Below are 20,601 nucleotides of genomic sequence, written 5' to 3' on the forward strand. Positions count from 1 at the left end.
TATTGAATAGCTTTTTTTTTTTTTTTTTTTGCCAAGGAAGCAGATAAAATTGACCAGAATTTACAGGCAAGGAGAAAACGTATAGTTAGAGTATGATACATTTCCATAAGCAAATAATATAAACCTCTCTACTATGTGAATTATAAAAAAAAACATATTTTCCACATCTGATAACTTACGAATTTAAATTTTCTCATGTGGTCATTATGGCTCTGGAAACCTAATAATATTTTCTCAAAAGTGTTCATCTGCTTACAAAACTATATCCTAACTGGTTGGAAGTTCCAATAGGTCAGGAGTTCCAATAGGAATAGGAATTGGAAGTTCCCCCCAGTCTTTAGGGGACTCATATTTTATTAGATATCAAAAGTAAACAAATGAGTTTATTAAAGTAGAATACAACTGTATATAGGAAGTGCCATCATTATAACAAAGAAATTACTAAGGTGTGTAGCAAAAAATTCACAAAGGATATGATGCTTGACCTGGATCTTGAATTCATTCATTCATCCATTTGTGCATGCATTTATCAAAATTATTAAGCATCAGTTCTGTGCCAGGCATTGTGCTTAGTGCTGGCTATCATTGTTTGTTTGTTGGTTTTTCTTCCAAGATTTTATTTCAATTCAAGTTAGTGAACATATAGTGTAGTATTGGTTTCAGGAATAGAATTTAGTGATTTTTTTTTAAAGATTTTATTTATTTATTTGAGAGAGGGAGAGTGAAAGGGAGAAGCAGACTCCCTGCTGAGCAGGGAGCCCAGTGTGGGACTTGATCCCAGGACCCTGAGATCATGACCTGAACCGAAGGCAGATGCTTAACCGACTAAGCCCCTCCGGCACCCCAAATTTAGTGTTTTATCACTTACATTTAACACCCAGTACTCATCACAACACATGCCCTCCTTAATGAGTTCTGGCTATAGTTGTAAACAAGATAGAGAGGCTCCTAACATCACATAGCATACACTCTATTAGGAAGGAGAGACAATAAACATATTTGCAAATAAATAAAATACATTAATTTTGGATGGCAGCAAATGTTATCAAAGGAATAAGTAGGTGATATGGGAGAGGCCACTGGAGGAAGCTGAGGGATGGGCAGATGGGATGGGGGTAAACAAGGGCATTTCAAGGGACAGCTCCTTTTAAGCTGTCTGGCTCCTTTCTACAACATGAAGTTGGCATTTCACATAAGTGGTCACCAACATCCTTGCTTTTTCTTGGTAACTGTCTTAAAGAATAAATCCTAACTTTACATCTACCACATTCTAATTTGTCTTTAATCTTTCACTCTTTTGACTTCATATCTTTTTTCTCTCTGTATTGCCTTGCCAGACTGTTATTTAACACCCTTTTCTTGCTTGCAAACTTTCCATGATTCTGATTCCTATTCTTTCCCTGGCATGGCCAGAAGTAAAGGGAGTCGGAGAACAGGAGATGAATACCAAGCCAGAAAGCCATTATCTTCTGTAACTTCCAGGGCAATACATGTAGGAGCAGGAAGAGCCAAATAAAATTAAGAATAGACCTGAGGAGTGGAGTAATGCAGAAAAAAGAAAAGAGCAAGAAGAGAAGGTCCGGATATTTTGCCATTAACAGGGATGAAAGAACTAAAATTCTACCTTATTAGATACAAACATGGGAGTGAGTCAGGCTCAGATGAAAGTCCAGAGTTTTTAGAAACCCGCCAACCTTTTGGCACCAAGTGATACTGTTACGAACTTGGGGACCAATTCCTGGCTATATAATGAACTGTAGGACTGATGAGCCAAAGCAACATTTACCACTAGAAATGCTCTATCACTGTAGGTCTGTGCTTCCTTGCTATCAGCCCTCTGTCCCCCAAGACATTTATGATGTGTTCCAACAACTAAAAAATGGGGGGTTACAGTACACAGTATATGGGGACTTATATTCCTCCTGCCATTAATGTCTACTTTAGAACCAAGATCTGAAGAGAATGATCATCTTTCACCTCTACTCTGCTTGTGTTTACCTTGGCCCTACATTGAGTAAATTCCAGTGATAACAGTTGCTTTCATGGAAGACTGTAGCAGGTTATTACAATAACTACACAATTATTATGTTTCAAGGTATTACTGTCTTAACAGTTTTTTAAAATGGCCTTACAATCAGAAAAAAACACAACTTAAATAGAAACGCTAAATGATCCACAGTCTCACTGATGCCTGTGATCCTTTCTACTATTTTCACTGCTAATGCCTTAACTTATAAGGTAGGTGAGAAATTCATTCAGAGATTGTCATTTCCTTCACATACTCAAAAGAAAGCAGAAGAGTCTGTTTAAAATGAGATATCTTGGTTTGGCACCCAAATATGCCTTCTTTTCATTTAGTGTTACACTAATTGGTTCAGCACTATCATCCAACTGTCAGATCATGTTTACTCCAATTAATTTCATTTCCACCCAATGCTTTTCCATAAAAGTGAACAATAGCTTATTGTTTATTTTCATCAATAATTTGTCATAGTGACTGCTCTATATTCAGGTGTAATATTCCTTATCTTGGAAGATAAAAAATTCTGTGCACATACATGGACATATAAATATGAGTTTGCTGATAAATTCTAGCAAAAAAAATTGCACACACTTTGCTAATGAACTATTTCATAAACAAGGAGTTTTTGTTATATAACTTTGTATGTGTCTTCAGGGATATTTCATTTTAATTTTCTAAGCGAAGGGAGGACAGTATAGGCACATGACATTTTTTAAATACAAACCTAAAATTATTTTTAATAACACGTTCACTAAGCATTTAACATTATGAATATTTGCCCTAAATATTTCTATGTAAGATACTTAAAAATTACATGTGGCTGTATTATCTATGACATGACAGTTTAGTAGCCAATTAAGTTTTGAAAGTTGGTTCTTTTAGAAGTGAAAGAAACAGGCACAAAATAAACATTCTATACTGAGCAATTATGAGTAGGATGTTTTTAAGGATGCAAAAAGTTATTTTTGTGAATGCAATTTTACTTCCAAGCGCTGGCAGAATTATTTATGTATTTGTCTATGTGAAAAGAGATTCATATTTGAAAACATTATCAAATTTTTCCCTATTTGGTACAAATTTGTGCCCAAATGTGTCCTAATTCTCTCAGTGCTTCTGGACAAAGACATTTGCCAACAAGATAAGCAGACATGACTCCTAAGATGACTAACTTTTTGGTCCAGAGAGGAATGAGGTTTGTTCATCTCCTAACCACTTTTTCTCTGTGTGTGGACGATTCTTGGCTCTCCTTGGTAGACATAAACATGCACTCAGGATTGGCTTAATTAAGGGGAATGTGTAAATCTCCCTAGTCTGCATGGTTTCAAGGTATTATCTCTGGTCTAGGCTTAAATTTCAAGGACTGGGGGAGCAGCCCTTTGTGTCTCCCTGGGAATAAAGGTAAACTCCAGGACAATGGAATTGGCAGGACAGTGTCAATGGGAGGTGAGGAGGACCAGGGCATCTAAGATAAAGAGGCAGGTTGACCATAAAGGAGGAATTTCAGATTTGCTATAGATTCGTATTTTTAGAATTAATGTTTAACTTTTACAAATTTTGACAAGATTTCCTATATCTTAGTATTCATTAGGGTAAAAGTACATTCATAAGGAACATTTTAGATCTTAGTGTCACAAAAAGTACAGCATCCTGTCCTAAAATATAACTTTTGAAAGATAATTGCAGAGTTTTGGCTTTGAATGATTTACCATGTCCCATTCCAATATGCCCTCATTGTTAGGGGAAATGGAAAAAAAAAGTGTGATTAGTAGTTTGGGCAGGTAGGAAAGAGCAAGTCTAAGGTGAATATTACTAAATATTTCTAATGTTCATGGTTCATGGCATAATTATTCATAAGAATGAAAACAGTGAGCATAACCCAAATGTTCAACTATGAAATATCTGTTGTAGATATCATAAGTGTTAGACATTAAGAAATATGCAGGTCTTTGGGAAATGTTCAAAATACATTAAATGAAAAACTAAGTTATAAAAGAGTAATCCATAGATAATGTCGGGACATGCCCCGCAGACCCCCCCGCCCCCGCCCCCTTCAAGGATAGATTTCTTGCTCAGCCACAGGGCTGTGGTTGGCAGACAGCTTCTGGCTGTCAGTTCCTTCTGGGTCAGCCTCAGCTTCAGGGAGCTGCTTTGCCTGGCCTCACTCCCTTCCTGAGGCAGCCCACACCCAGCACTTGATGCAGGTTGGGGTAGGATTCAACAATCTGGACCTGACATAAACCACTTTGAAAGGTAAGACTTGGCGCTAGAGCTCCTCCTTAGGTTGGCTGAGATTTTTCAGACCTGACAAAGTTTGATTTCTTCCTCCACCCAAGCCTGTTTTTCCCTTCCCTTTCACATTAAGTCCTGAAAAACATCTTCCATCTAAAACTCTGTGTCAGCATCTGCTTCTGGAGAACCCATCTGTGGTAGAATTCCCCCCAGAGATATCCATATTATAATCCCAGAATCCTGTGACTATGTTACCCTACATGGCAGAGGGGACTTTGGAATGAGTAGAGATTATTTGGTGGGCCCAGTGTAAACACAGTGGGAAGTAGGAATATCAGATTGAAAGGAGGAGATATGATTAAAAAAACAAAACAAAAAAAAAACAGAGGTCAGAGTCAGAGAGACATTCCAAGATGCTAGTTTGCTGGCTTTGAAAATAGAGAAAGAAGACATGAGCCTAGGAAACCTAAGGCAGTCTCAAAAAGATGAGGAAATGGATTCTTCCCCAGAGCCTCTAGAAGGAGCAGACAACTTGGTTTCAGCTTAGCAAAACCCATTTGAGGTTTCTGACTTTCAGAACCATGAAACTGTAAATTTGTTTTAAGCCTCTAAGTTTGTGATAATTTGTTAAAACAGCAATAAGAAACTAATTTACCACCCAACATCTCATTTTGTATGATATCATTTTAGTGAAAAATATTTTTCAGAGGGAAAAATCCTGGGACAATATATACTGAAAGGTATATAATATTTATCAACGGGTAAGATTTTCCTATTTTGCTTATTTGTTTTCTAGATTTTCTATAATAAAGACCTGTTTCTTCTGTAATACATGAATTTTTAAAGCAGAAGAAGAATTGTCTTCATGACTTTAATCAAGATACTCAGAAGTAATAATGGAATACATGGACTCAACTTTTCTTTTCTTTCTTTTTTTTAAAATTTTATTATGTTATGTTAGTCACCATAGGATACTTCATTAGTTTTTGATGTGGTGATCCATGATCCATTGTTTTCGTATAACACCCAGTGCTCCATGCAGTACGTGCCCTCCTTAATACCCATCACCGGGCTAAACCATCCCCCACCCCCCTCCCCTCTAGAACCCTCAGTTTGTTTCTCGGAGTCCATAGTGTCTCATGGTCCATCTCCCCCTCCGATTCCAACCCCTTCATTTTCCCTTCCTTCTCCTAGTGTCCTCCATGCTGTTCCTTACGTTCCACAGATAAGTGAAACCCTATGATAATTGACTTTCTCTGCTTGACTTAGTTCACTTAGCATAATCTCCTCCAGTCCCATCCATGTTGATGTAAAAGTTGGGTATTCATCCTTTCTGATGGCTGAGTAATATTCCATTGTATACATGGACCACATCTTCTTTATCCATTCATCTGTTGAAGGGCATCTCGGCTCTTTCCACGGTTTGGCTATTGCGGACATTGCTGCTATGAACATTGGGGTGCATACGGCCCTTCTTTTCACTACATCTGTGTCTTTGGGGTAAATACCCAGGAGTGCAATTGCTGGGTCATAGGGTAGCTCTATTTTTAAATTTTTGAGGAACCTCCATACTATTTTCCAAAGTGGCTGTACCAACTTGCATTCCTACCAGCAGTGTAAGAGGGTTCCCCTTTCTCCACAACCTCTCCAACATTTGTTGTTTCTTGCCCTGTCCATTTTTGCCATTCTAACTGGTGTAAGGTGGTATCTCAATGTGGTTTTGATTTGAATTTCCCTGATGGCTAATGATGATGAACATTGTTTTATGTGTCTGTTAGCCATTTCTATGTCTTCTTCAGAGAAGTGTCTTTTCATATCTTCTGCCCATATTTTGACTTGATTATTTGTTTTTTGGGTGTTGAGTTTGAGAAGTTCTTTATAGATCTTAGATACCAGCCCTTTATCTGTAGAGTCATTTGCAAATATCTTCTCCCATTCTGTGGGTTGCCTCTTTGTTTTGTTGATGTTTGCTTTGCTGTGCAGAAGATTTTTATCTTTTTTTTAAAGATTTTATTTATTTATTGAGAGAGAGAGAGAGAGAATGGTAGAGAGAGAGCATGAGAAGGAGGAAGGTCAGAGGGAGAGGCAGACTCCCTGCTGAGCAGGAAGCCGGATGTGGGACTCAATCCCGAGACTCCAGGATCATGACCTGAGCCGAAGGCAGTCGCTTAACCAACTGAGCCACCCAGGTGCCCTGCAGAAGCTTTTTATCTTGATGAAGTCCCAAAAGTTCATTTTTGCTTTTGTTTCACTAGCTTTTGGAGATTAAACAACTTTTCTAAAGGAAAAGTGAGAAAAGAACCCTATTGATTATAGTAATAGAATAATCCTTCACAAACAGAATTGTGAAATCAGATCAGTTCAAATGGATTAAATAACAGCTTAATACATGCAAAATTAAGTCATTAATAATAATAATAATTTAGTTTCATTCAATCATTCCTCTGTTTTTTTGTTTGTTTGTTTTGAGAGGCAGGGGGCAGAGGGAGAAGGACAAGCAGACTCCACACCCAGCACGGGGCCCAGCACAGGGATTGATCTCACAACCTGGGATCATGACCTGAGCTGAAATCAAGCGTTGGACACTTAACCAAGTGAACCACTCAGGCGCCTCTCATTCCTCCGTTAATGGTGGTTATTCATGTTGGTTTTTTGTTTTTAATTTTTTCTTCACCATTAACAATGCTACCGTATATCCTTCTACCTAGATTTTTATCTACTAGCTTTTTAATGCTTTTAGGATAGATTCTCAAGAAATGAATTCCTGGGTAAAGAATTTATATATTTTCATTTCTAATAGATGTTGTAAGATTGTTCTCTAAACATACTACAGTTTAAATTTTCTCTAGCAATACATAGGTACTACCCATTCCACAGAGTGCTCTTTTAGATTTTTACAAACTCAAGACACAAATGATATGACTGGACTTAGGAAGCAGGCAGAACTTGCAGTAAAGGTGATTTGAAACTTAACTCAAGGTTTTTGGCTGGGAAATGTTTATATATATCTTATTTCTGATTGAGATTGGTCCTGAGAGCAGGAGGTTGAGTGTTATGACCCACTTTTCCAGTCTCATTTCCGGGTTAGTTCCCTTAGCTCTAATCCAACCACACTGAGATGTATTCTCCTTGCCATCCTTTCATTGTTCACAGTTTGATTTTCTTCTGCCTGGAATGTTGCCTATTATCAATCTATTTTCATCTTGTATGGTTATGGAATCAAAGAAGTTCAGAATTTGGGGGGGGGGACAAGATATGCATATTTCCACTGAACCCAGTATACATTGCTTTTCTTCTGACTTGTCCTTTAACACCTAAACTTAAAACTGTGCTAGTGGGAAACTTTCCCTCATTTCTTCAACTGATGTCATTTTCACCTTATTGGAATCTATAATGCTTTGCTTGTACTTTTTTTTTTAAAGAAGGTTAGTACAGTAAGTACCTTAGAATTTAGATAGTCTAATTCAAAATTAAAATTTAGGTAGTCTTCTGAATTAAAACATCCCTGAAGGAATGAATTGCCCTTACATATCTTTATAAACACCTCTTCCTCCCCAAACAGTATCTTATAAAGAATAGAGATGTAAATATTTATTGAATGAAATGTATGCCTGTTTATAGTACAAATGTGAAACTATTTGCAGTTATGGCAAACAAAGTAAACAACAACAAAATCCCTAAATCCCACTAATATGCATAAGACAAAGACTTTGAGAAGTTTTCTTCTCAAAGGAAACTGTATCTGAGTTTGGCAGAGAAACCATACCTGTAGAGTCAGGGGTATATTTATCCAAAGTCAGAAATTCTAATAATTTTAAATAGTCCTAAATTTCTGCTAATGAATGTGACCAGTCAGCCTATAACCATTTGTTATAGATTTAATTGCATTCTCCAAAGAGATAGGTTGAAATTCTAATTTCCACTATCTCAGAATGTGACTTCATTTGAATAGAGGGTTGTTGCAGATGTAAATAGTTAAGATGTGGTCATACTAGAGTAGGGTGGGCTCTTAATCCAATATAGATAGTGTCCTTATAAGAAGAGAGGAGACATAGAGACAAAGACACACAGAGAGAACACCATGTAAAGATAAAGCAGATATCTTGGAGTGGGTGCCCCTACAAACCAGGGTCACTAGGATTGTCAGCAATCACCAAAAGCTAAGAGAGAAGCATGGAGCAGAGTGTCTCCCTCACAGTCGTCCCCAGTAGTAACCAAACTTGTCAATACCCTGGTTTTGGACTTCTAGCCTCCAGAACTGTGGGAAGGTAAATTTGTTTTTTGAGATCCTTCAGTTTGTGGTAATTTGTTATGCAGCCCTGGAAAACTAATGTGCCATTCTTCTCCCTTATCCTTTGTTCACAATAAAAATTTAAATCCAATGTTTTTAATAAGCTGATGGCCAACTGGTATTTGAGAAAAGTTGAGAAGGTGAAAACTATTATTTGTGATTACCTCTTCAGGCAGTGGGTAGAGAAGCCCCTTGAGGAACTGTAATGAGGAAAGCCAAACACAGATAGAATGCTATGTCCCAGCCAGGGAAGTATCCAATGGCCAGGTAAGTAGATAAAAGGGACAAAGCACAGGTCTAAGGTTCCTGTATTAATCAACATCAGGGAGATCTGAAGAAATTGAAGCAGCAGGTAGGCTGCTTGGGTTGGTTCCAACACTGATGGATCAGAAGTCTTCATCAGTTGAAGGAACAAGGGCAGTGTAACTCAAGAACAGAGACACAGAGCCAGAGGAAAGAGAAAGAAAAGGAGTAATTCTGAAGTTAAGGCTGTTTGTTTCCCCAACCTTCAACTTCCTTTGTTCTTGCCTCACAAAGACAAGTTTCAGTCTTTTTTTTTAATTATTTGATTGTTATGTTAATCACCATACATTACATCATTAGTTTTGGATGTAGTGTTCCATGATTCATTGTTTGTGCATAACACCCAGTGCTCCATGCAGAACGTGCCCTCTTTAATACAAGTTTCAGTCTTAAGGAACTCTTTCTTGCCTGGATGCCTATAGAGGTCTTACAATCTAAAAACAAAGAGCTGAGTACCGCGGGGTTGCCGGAGCAGGGCGAAGACACAATTTTCTGGAGGAGGTGGTTCTTCTATTGATCACTTAAGCCAGTCTCTTCATAAAATATTAACATTATAAGGCTTAGTTAGAAGATGTTAACTGCTGAGCGCTCTAGTGAGGTCTGAGTTTATGTTGGACTGTAACTCCAACATAATATTTTTCTTTTAAATCAGTAAACACAAAGACACGTTTCCTTTTCGCTACAGAGGAAACTTTAGAATATTATTGTGGAACTCCCTGCAGGTACTGCACAGTAAAGAAATATTCCTCATTTTAGTCTAGCATCTGAAACATCACATAGATATAAAAGTATACAAAAATTATTGTCAACATCTCATGCCTCCAACTTTCATTTTCAGCCTTCAGAGTACAGTCAGTGTGATGTTTTGCCCAGAGACTGTTGTTATCCCAAAAGAGAGGGAATGTGTGGTGCTATTAGAAATGAATATGTCAAGCTATAGTCAAGCACCAGGAGATAAATAGGGTAAGTATGAGAATTTTTCAAAGATATGTCATTGCTATAGAATAATACTTGGGTGCTCAAATGGCAAAGGAGACTCGTGGCAAAAGACCGCAGAGGATGTTTCCCCCCATTTATATAAAATGGGAAATCAAGGTCTGCAAAGACCTTTTGAGGATTTGGGTTTTGTTTTTGTTTTATACAGGATATTTAAATGAAACATTATCTGTGATGTCCTAATCTGCCAGTTAATTCACTTACAGTTGACCCTTGAACAATGTGGGTATTAGTGGTACTGACGCCCCCCCATGGAGTCAAAAATCCCCGTATAACTTGATACCCCCAAAACTAATAGCCTGCTGCCAACTGGAAGCCTTATTAATAACATAGTCGATTAACACATATTTTTAATGTTATATGTATTACATACTATATTCTTACAATAAAATAAGCTAGAGAAAAGAAATGTTATTGAGAAAATACATTTACAGTACTGTACTGTATTTATATTTTAAAAAACTACCTATAAATGGAAACATGCAGTACAAACCCATCTTCTTCAAGAGTCAACTGTAGTAAAATTCCACAAAACCTTTCAAATATAAATGGGATACAAAGTGATTAGTATATTTCCTGTGCTTTAGGGCTATATATAGGGAACAGACAGATGTATAAAATTAACCATAATTTATGGCAGAATGTGATGAATCAATTATAGAGTCAAATCAAAATCTGTATGTATACAAGAGAGCATAATTCCCACCAGAAAATCAGAGGCGTTTTCTTGGAAGATATGGGGTTTGCGTATTTGAACAGAGCTTTAAAAGTTAGGTAAGATTTCACCAGTCAGAGGCAGAGAGAGAGAGAGGAATTCAGACAAGAGACTAGCAGTGAAGGCTTATAGATGGTAAATGTAGAGGTCAGGTAAGAGTTCTAGTGTGGACTATAGGGAACGAGGACAGTCACTTGATATTGAGATCACAGAGTGCCTAGAATGCCAAAGTTAAAGTAGTTGTATGATATTCCTTGAGAAATGGCAAGTCATAAAAATATTTTAGCGAGTGATAGTTTTTTTTTTTAAATCACCTTCCACTCAACACATCAACTATACAACTCTTTCTTGATCTCATTACTCAGATGACAGATTGCAAATTTTAGTCTGTTTTCAGAGATTTACCCTTCTTTCCCTTTTCCCTGACAGCTTTTCTCTTCAGATTCTAATTTTTGACATTTGATACATAAGCCTCTGAACTACAGTGTTTGTGTTGTATTATTTGATCAAGCCATAAGCTTGTATTTATAGATTATCAATGTTTGTTTTAAATCTTGGTAAAACCGAGCTTACCCTGTGATAAAATTTTGGCATGAATGTTAACATTAGCTCAGTGCTTCAAAATCAATCTGACTCACTTTACATTAACCTGATATTTAGCATGAGATCCACAAAGATTACTCATCTAGCATGAAAATATGACCTAGAAATAAGATAACTGAATTGACATGTATTCCTTAGAGCAACTCTATCCACTATTTCTTTCTCCAAAAGAGTTTTGACAGCTTGTCAAACATTTTCTTACAAAGAGTCATCATATGACTACCTTCATCAAACTACCTGTCCGTTCACACCCATTCAGGCTTAAAACAGAATCAGTGTATATCCATTTGTTTCTAGCGTTGTGAATAAGAATTGCTCAATTCAACACATCCTGAGAGATAACATGGTCTAATGGATTGAGCAACAAATAGAAAGTTTAAAGTTTAGACATCTATTTCTGGCAGGTTTTTATTTTTATTTATTTATTTATTTATTTATTTATTTTTTACAGATCTGTCATATACTTGAGAGGATTTTACTTCACTTCTGTGTATATTCTCTTGTCCAGCTCCTAAACTTCCTTTGTGGCATTTGCCATCTGTCATTAAGAAGATGATGCTGATGTACAAGATGCGATCTATAGAGAAGAGCCTTATTTCTAAAAGCTCTTGGGAAGATATTTATTGAGAAAACACCCTCTCTATTTTCTTCTCCAGTTATAAGTTCTTGCACCCTGATTCATTGTGCAGCTCCAAATTAAAAAGAGTTCTCAGGGCACCTGGGTGGCTCAGTCGGTTAAGCGTCTGCCTTCAGCTCGGGTCATGATCCCAGGGTCCTGGGATTCAGCCCCATGGCTGGCTCCCTGCTCAGTGGGGAGTCTGCTTCTTGCTCTCTTGCTGCCTCTCCCCTTGCTTGTGCTCTCTCTTTCAAGTAAATAAATAAAATCTTAAAAAAATAATAAAAATAAAAAGAGTTCTCATTCACTCGTTAAAATTCTTCTCGCATTTTGCCTCTGTTTTTAAGATGTTAGTTCTGTCAAAGTAAAATGTTCCATATTACATTTCTATTTCTTTGGGACAAAAATGAAATCTAAGCTATTTCTAAAGGAAAAAAAAGTTGGTTGCATGGATGCTTGTGTGCTTTCTGTCTCTCTCTTTCTCTGATTCTGTCTTTTTCATTCTTGAGAATGATTACAAAAATATGTGCTTTCATGAAATACCCCTACCCAATCTTGGGGCTTATATATTTTTTATATCAATTATTATGTTGATAAACCTATTTAACAGTTCAAATTTACTTTTTGAATATGCATGAAAAGTGGAAGATGCACCACTTAATCTGCACACAACTTAATCCTTACTATCACGAAAGCAACTTCATTTAAGTTCTACGTGCATCTCAACTTGTTAAGAAACAAAATAATGTATGATATATCAATAAGGACTTTAAAAGGATATCTGAAAATAAAATATTCAGTGTAAAATTATTTTTCAATTACATGATGCCATACATGTTTTCATTATTAACTATTATTTTAAATAATTCTGTTTTAAGTTTTCCCATGAGAGAAAGAAGTCTTAAACTGACTGCCAGGATTAATTTTTTATTTTTTATTTTAATTTTTTTATCAGGAGTAATTTTAAAACGAGGAAGAAAAAAATAAATAAGAAAACATGAAATGTCAACAACAGTAAAGATGGTCAAAGAGGCTTCTTAGTCCTCTTAACTGAATGGCAGGAGACCAGTGGAAATGCTTTGCAACCTTTGATGGAATTATGCATCGATTCCATCCCAGCCTTTTAAGAGAACTAATGGCAAACACTTTATATTTCTGTGATAATCAAATTCTTTCTTTCATTATACTATGCTTAAGCATATTGAGTCCATTTATACCTAAAGTAATACAATTGACTTTTTTTGTTTGTTTTGTTTCAAGTTTTTATTTAAATTCTAGTTAGTTAACATAGAGTGTAATACTGGTTTCAGGAATAGAATTTAGTGATTCATCACTTACATATAACATTCAATGCTCATCACAAGTGCACTCCTTAATACCGACCACCCATTTAACCATCCCCCACCCACGTCCCCTTCAGCAACCCTCAGTTTGTTCTCTGTAGTTAAGAGTCTCTTACGGTTTGCCTCCGTCTCTATTTTTTCTTCCTTTCCCTATGTTCATCTGTTTTGTTTCTTAAATTGCACACATGAGTGAAATCATATGGTATTTGTCTTTCTCTGACTGACTAATTTTGCTTAGCATAATATATTCTAGCTCTATCCACATTGTTGCAAATGGCAAGATTTCATTCTTTTTGATGGCTGAATAGTATTCCATTATATATATGTATACACACACACACACGTTTGTATATACATATATAATATGTATATGCATATATATGTATATACATATATACAATATATATATCATATCTTCTTTTTTTTAAAGATTTTATTTCTTTATTCATGAAAGACAGAGAGAAAGAGAGAGGCAGAGGGAGAAGCAGGCTCCCAAGGAGCAGGGAGCCCGATGCGGGACTCGATCCCAGGACTCTGGGATCATGACCTGAGCTGAAGGCAGATGCTTAACCATCTGAGCCACCCAGGTGCCCTACATCATATCTTCTTTAGCCATTCATCAGTCAATGGACATTTGGGATCTTTCCAAATTTAGTTATTGTTAATGCTGCTATAAACATCGGGGTGCTTGTGCCCCTTTGAATCAGTATTTTTGTATCCTTTGGGTAAAACCTAGTGGTACAATTGCTGGGTCATAGGGCGGTTCCATTCTAAATTTTGAGGAGCCTCCATACTGTTTTCCACAGTGGCTGCACCTGTTTGCATTCCCACCAACAATGTAAGAGGGTTCCCTTTTTTCCACATCCTTGCCAAAATCTGTTCTTTCCTGTATTGTTAATTTAGCCATTCTGACTGGTGTGAGGTGATATCTCATCATGGTTTTGATTTGTACTTCCCTGATGATAAGTGATGTTGAGCATTTTTTCATGTGCCTATTGGCCATTTGTATGTCTTCTTTGGAAAAATGTGTGTTCATGTCTTCAACCCATTTCTTAACTGGATTATTTGTTTTTTGGGTGTTGAGTTTGGTAAGTTCTTTATAGATTTTGGATGCTAGCCCTTATCAGATATGTCATTTGCAGATATCTTCTCCCATTCCATATGTTGCCTTTTAGTTTTGTTGATTGTTTCCTTTGCTGTACAAAAGCTTTTTATTTTGATGAGGTCCTAATAGTTCATTGCTTTTGTTTCCTTTGCCTCAGGAGAGTTGTTTAGTAAAAAGTTGCCAAGGCTGATGTCAAAGAGGTTGCTGCCTGTTTCTCCTTGAGGATTCTGGTGGTTTCCTGTCTCACATTTAGGTTTTTCATCCATTTTGATTTTATTTCTGTGTATGGTATAAAAAAGTGGTCCATTTTTTTCTGCATGTGTCTGTCCAGTTTTCCCAATACTATTTGTAAAAGAGACTATCTTTATTCCATTGGATATTTTTTCTTGCTTTGCCAAAGATTAGTTGACCATATAGCAGTGGGTCCATTTCTGGGTTTTCTATTCTGTTCCACTGATCTATGTGTCTCTTTTTGTGTCAGTACCATACTGTCTCAGTGACTACAGCTTTGTAATATAGCATGAAGTTGGAATTGTGATGCTTCCAGCTTTGCTTTTCTTTTTCAGGATTTGCTTTAGCTATTTTGGGTTCCATACAAATTTTAGGATTGTTTGTTCTAGCTGTGTGATAACTTGTAACAATCCTAGAATACAGTGGACTTTTATATTGCTATGAAAAATAATATCACTTCTGATAGATTTGGCCTATCTTTCTCAATGTCAGTTTTAAAACTTAAAAAACAATTCAGTTGGTATCTGGAGAGTAGGTTTCCGAAAAGTCTAGACAGTGAGTTCTTCAGAAAATATTTAAGTCTCAGTAACAGGGAAGCTCTTGATTTTCTTTGGATTTGAAGCAACTATTGTGAAATAAATGGATTGTTCCCAAGATTTTTGAGCATTTCTTTTTCTGTAAGTATTTTATTCTATTGTATTATGCTTGCCTGAAAACTGGATAACTTTTTCAGATTTCAGAACCTTATCACTATTCTCTTTCAGGGATGGAAATGCATTTCTCTCAGCAAGTGAAAAAGTTGATGGCAAAAAGGTTTGTCACCTTTGAGTGTGATTCACTGTCATCCTCTCTCCACAATCTATGAAAATTCAACATGAAAGATATTATTATTTTAGGTGATGACATAATTCATACTCACAATGATTCACCTGTATTGTATTTGAAGCCTGCTTATTTTTCTGCATCCTAGAATGAAAATAATTTGGTTGGTGGGATTTTTTGTGATCTCTAATACTATTCATTTAAGCTGGTCTTTAGTTCTAAAATTTCTCTATGCTTACATTTTTCTGAAGTTCCAAATAACCAAAAGTTCTCAGGGAATAGGAAGATGCCATTACAAGTAGAAAGATTAGCATATCACAAAGACCAAATAACAATACAAAGAAACTGAGATTACTGATTTTCCTCTCAAATATTCACCTAATGTTATTTGAAGGCTTTTGTTTAGCAATGCTGCATACACATCAGACACTCAATTAAACCTTGTTCAATAAATGAATGAACTCCGAATAAAACTTGAATTTAATTTTTTTAGTTTAGTTTATTTAATGTGATATTAACATATTTTACTATATCATTTTGCTATGTCCAGATGATTTTATTACTTTGTCAAGGAGAATTTTTTCATAATTAATTTGATTTTATAATACATAGATTATGAAGTAACCATACTTGGAAGATATTAGATAAATAGCAATGAATATTAAAAAAAACCCAACTCATCACTTTCCACAAAACGTTTTAAACTAGTCTAGATTGTTTCCTTAAAATTTTAATATTTATTTAATTTACTATTTCAAAACTTTCATTGTTACCTAAAAACTAAATTAGGCAATATTTTTGCTATCTGTAAGGATCATAATGATGAAAGTTTGATACTAATAATATAGAAGAATATTATATGTAAGAAGGAACCCTTATATTTAGCCTATATTAAAAGAGAAAGGTAACATACATCTAGGGGAATATATATTTTCTATTCATAGATAAAATGTGTTGGCAAAATATTATTCAATATTATGTCTACTTCTATATCATTTTGTTTCAGTGATCTTGTTACACATACCCTTTATTTCAATATTATATTATGTATTCCTATTAATGTATGACATTTAAAATTTCAGAATAAACATACTTTTCTCAAGAAAAAAGGTGACCAGACTACTCACTTCATAGATCTTAATTATTTTACACTTTAATAAAGCATAATTATTTTAATAAGATCTTAAAGACAATATAGCTTAACTCCTATTGTCTCATTTCCCTTTCTTCCATCCACATGTCATATATGGATATTGAAGATGGATGAAATTATATGTATTTAAGGTCATGCTATAATTATTGACAGGGAGACAACCAAAATATCTGACCTGCAATTTGTGTGTTTTTGCCCACTACACCATTCTATTTCTTCCCAAATCTGGGGCTTTTAGATAGCAATGACTTATGGTGAATCCAAGTCTTTAAGCCCAATTTTCCATTAGTTCCTTTTAATCTGTGCATAAATAATATGACCAGCAAATCTGGTTGAGATAAGGGCCATTCACAAGTTCAAGGGACATGTTTAAGACTGTGCATGTACTTAGCATAAGAGCCAGGATCATAAATCAAACCTAAGACTCTATATTCAGTACATTTTTCACTATATCACACAGTTTTTGGTCTAAATGTGCATTCAAGCCAGAGCATATTACCATGCTGGGAGAAAGGCAAGGGTGGTTATGGCCAAAATATGTAAATGAGCACCTGCTGAAGACCACCAGAGCCATCTGCTGCTTAGATTCTCATACCCATTTGCCAACCTCTTTATGCTAGCTTTTTCTCTCCATTTTTCAGGATGTGAAGGGAGGGCCACGTTCTGTACAGATTTTAAGGCATTAGCAATCATTGAGATTACCTCATAATGAACTTATTAAAGAAGCACCTGCTTGATTTAGTGTACGAGGGTCCTAACTGCTTGAAGACTCTGTGGGTCATTCTTAGAATGCAGCTTACAAGAATACTTAAAGCAAGCCTTATAGATTCTCAGTCATTCATTCCAGTATTCATTTCAGCATTGACCATAATTCTTGATTTACGATCTAAATTTTCAATTCAAATCGATGTACTCACTAAATACTTTTCCTAGTCTTATCAGCATCTATAAAAAAGTCCTTTTGAAGATCATTCCATTGATATTAACATTAAAAAAATGAAGCATTGTCAAATGGAAAATTGGAAAAGACAGAAAAAATAAAAGACACAAGTAATCACATAGGCACAACTGTTCAGTTTAGGTATATATTTTTCATTATGAGTGTGTGTATAATTTGTATGTAAATTTTAAAATATAAGTAATATCAGATCAATGTTATGTATATTCAAAACATAGTTAAATCATCTCATGTGTACAGATTTTACCATTTAGCAATATCGCATTAAAAATGTATTCTTTCATCCAGTATTATTCTTCAACATCATTTAAAATGGTTTCATAGTGTTTCATGATTCATAGTGAATCATGATTGATTTAAACATTCCCCTCTTAAGACTTAGATTGCTAACAATATCTTTGTTCAAATTAATTTCTATGAAAATCATTGCATATATATCTAATTATTTCTTTAGGAAAAGCTTCTCAAGGTGGATATTGCTGTGGTCAGAGAGTATGAAACTTACTCCTAACAGATACTTTTAAAGACTTTTGTATGGTGAGACTTTTGAGGTGACTTCATTATCCTTCTTTTTTTTTTTTAAGATTTTATTTATTTATTTGAGAGAGGGCAAGCGTGAGTGAGAGAGAGAGCAGAAGCAGAGCAGCAGAGGGAGAGGGAGAAGCAGAATTTGGGGAATGGTTAAGTGCCTATAGTGAAAATCTAACATGGGGCTCAATCCCAGGACCTCGTAATCATGACCTGAGCTGAAGGCAGATGCTTAACTGACTGAGCCACCCAGGCATCCCTCATTATCCTTCTTCTCACCATTAATTTCCATTCTTGAACATTTACTATGTGCTGAGCATAGTTCACATTACATGGATTTTCTTGTTTATTTTATACAACAAAATCCTTGCTCTTTACTATTATTTTGCACAATTTACTGATTGGGTAGAATATAACTCAAATTTTATTATATTTTTTAACATGCTTGATCATGTCAGCAGTATGTATCCTTATGTTTTATGTAAGCTGGCTTTATATGCCTTTACTTACTACTGTTAATATTCCCTCGTGCGTCAAAGATCTTTTATTTCTATAAGGTAGAGAGGGATAAACTAGAAAACTACCCTGCTAACTCCCTCATGCACTTGTGACAAAGACCTTCCTTCAATCAAATTGTGGATACAACTACTTCCAACCATTCTTTTCATCATTTCCTTCCTCTCTGGCCATTATTTCCAAGTCAGGTGGGTAATTCATAGGTGTGTGCTCATTAAGAACCACTGCATGGAGTCATTCTCTCTCCAAATTAGACACCAACAAACAGAACTGACTTCTAAAAATAATTAATGAGAATTAATTTTACTACCAAATAGAGATACTATAGAGGAGAATTTGGGGAATGGTTAAGAAGGGCCTATAGTGAAAAGCATCATACTACATATTACATTATATGTGGGTGATATAATGTTATACATCCCATATTTTATGTAACAACAAACTTTTTGGTAATGAATTACTACACCTTAACTGGTAATTCTTTTTTGACTCATGATACAGAATTAGGCAGAAAGGGACTTCTGGAAATATGATATTTCAATATTAAATCATTTTATGCAAATCATTTCATTCTATTTTTACTTTTTATGCTTCTAGTTAGGTATTTAAAATTCTCCTGTGTTGGTATGTCAGGTTACATATCTATGCTTGTCAATGGATAATAATGCACATTTATTAGTGACTTCTTTGCCAATAATAATGTTTTAACAAGAATAACTTAATATGCTGTCCTTTCTATACATGGATCAATAAAATTGTAGAATAGATGTAATAAATAAGATTCTTAAATATATACCTAAATTATGAAAAATAGTTAAGTCAATTTCTTTCTCAAGAGTATTATTTACTTATAATTTCAAAAAATTATCACTTTTTTATAGTAATTTGAAAGACAGCTAAATAAAATTTTAGTCAATTCTCTTGAGAATTCATTTTTAATCATCATGCTTCTCTAATTAAAAAAGAAAAGCTTTGTAGCTCTTAAACCTATAGTTATATTTTGTGGTTTGCAATGTTATTTCACTACAAAGAACACTTTTCAAGTTATTTTCAACACTTTCAATACTCTAAACTTTTAGTAAGATTTTAGTTTTAGTTTGATTATCTAGATTTGTTACACAACTGTCCCTGCAAGTATAACAAAAAGCTTCTATGAGCTTGGAGAGGAAGAACATGCTGGCCAAGCAATTTATCACTTAGTTTCAAAAGCCAAAAAACACTTTGGCTCCCATTAAAGCACTTTTGAGAGCTACAGTATTTCCCCCTTATCTGCAGGGCCTCCATTCTACACCCCCAATGGATGCCTGAAATTGCAGATAATACCAAACCCTATATACGCTATGTTTTTTCCTATACATACATATCCATGATAAAATTTCATTTATAAATTAAACATAGTAAGATATTAACAACAATAATAAAATAGAACAATTATAACAATATACTGTAATAAGAGTTATATGAATGTAGTCTCTCAAAATATCTTTTTATAAAATATTTTATTCACTTTCAAGATAGAGGGAGAACACAAGCAGGGGGAGGAGCAGAGGGAGAGGGACAAGCAGACTCTGGGCTGAGCACAGAGCCTGACATGGGGCTCCATCCGATGACTCTGAGATCATGACCTGAGTTGAAATCAAGAGTTCAGGAGTCAGAAGCTTAACCGACTGAGCTACCCAGTCACTCCTCTCAAAATATCTTATTGTACTATACTCATCTTTCTCCTTTTGATGTGAGATGATAAAGTGCCTACATGATGATAAGAAGTGAGGTCAGTGACATAGGCATCATGACATAATGTTAGGCTACTACTCACCTTCTGCCCATCTGTCAGAAGAAGGATCATTTTGACTGCAGGTAACTGAACCCACAGAAAGTGAAAATGTGGAGAAGGGGGGACCCCTATACATTGAAAACAACCAGTTTGTTAGTGTCATGGGTGTAGAAATCCCATCTTTTAATTCTGAAGTTTAATTTTGGTTTTCCCAAGAATTTAGCAAAATTTCCAGTTTGATCAGGCTACCTTTTTTATTGTGGAGTGACTGACTTAATGTCTCCCTCTTTCTTTGAAATTTTCCTGCTAGGAATTGGCACATACCAACAAACACGATGGCCTCGTTTCTTTCCCTAAACCAGTTTTTCATTAGCTTTGTAACAATCAAAACAAAT

At 35.4% G+C, this 20,601-nt stretch overlaps 1 long non-coding RNA gene across 2 annotated transcripts in view; it reads left to right on the forward strand.

Moving 5' to 3' along the window:
• LOC113911445 overlaps nucleotides 1-15,880 on the forward strand; it is a 38,177-nt gene extending 22,297 nt beyond the window's left edge. Inside the window, exons 4-5 of one of the 2 annotated variants that reach the window (XR_003516471.2) lie at nucleotides 9,685-9,809; nucleotides 15,220-15,880. This is a non-coding gene — a long non-coding RNA (uncharacterized LOC113911445). Of the gene's footprint in view, nucleotides 1-9,684; nucleotides 9,810-11,611; nucleotides 11,880-15,219 lie in introns of those variants that run through there. The other variant, XR_003516470.1, reaches the window with a different exon arrangement.
• The last annotated feature ends 4,721 nt before the right edge of the window (nucleotides 15,881-20,601 follow it).

This window comes from Zalophus californianus, chromosome 12 (genome assembly GCF_009762305.2).
Source record: "Zalophus californianus isolate mZalCal1 chromosome 12, mZalCal1.pri.v2, whole genome shotgun sequence".
Taxonomy (NCBI): Eukaryota; Metazoa; Chordata; class Mammalia; order Carnivora; family Otariidae; genus Zalophus; species Zalophus californianus.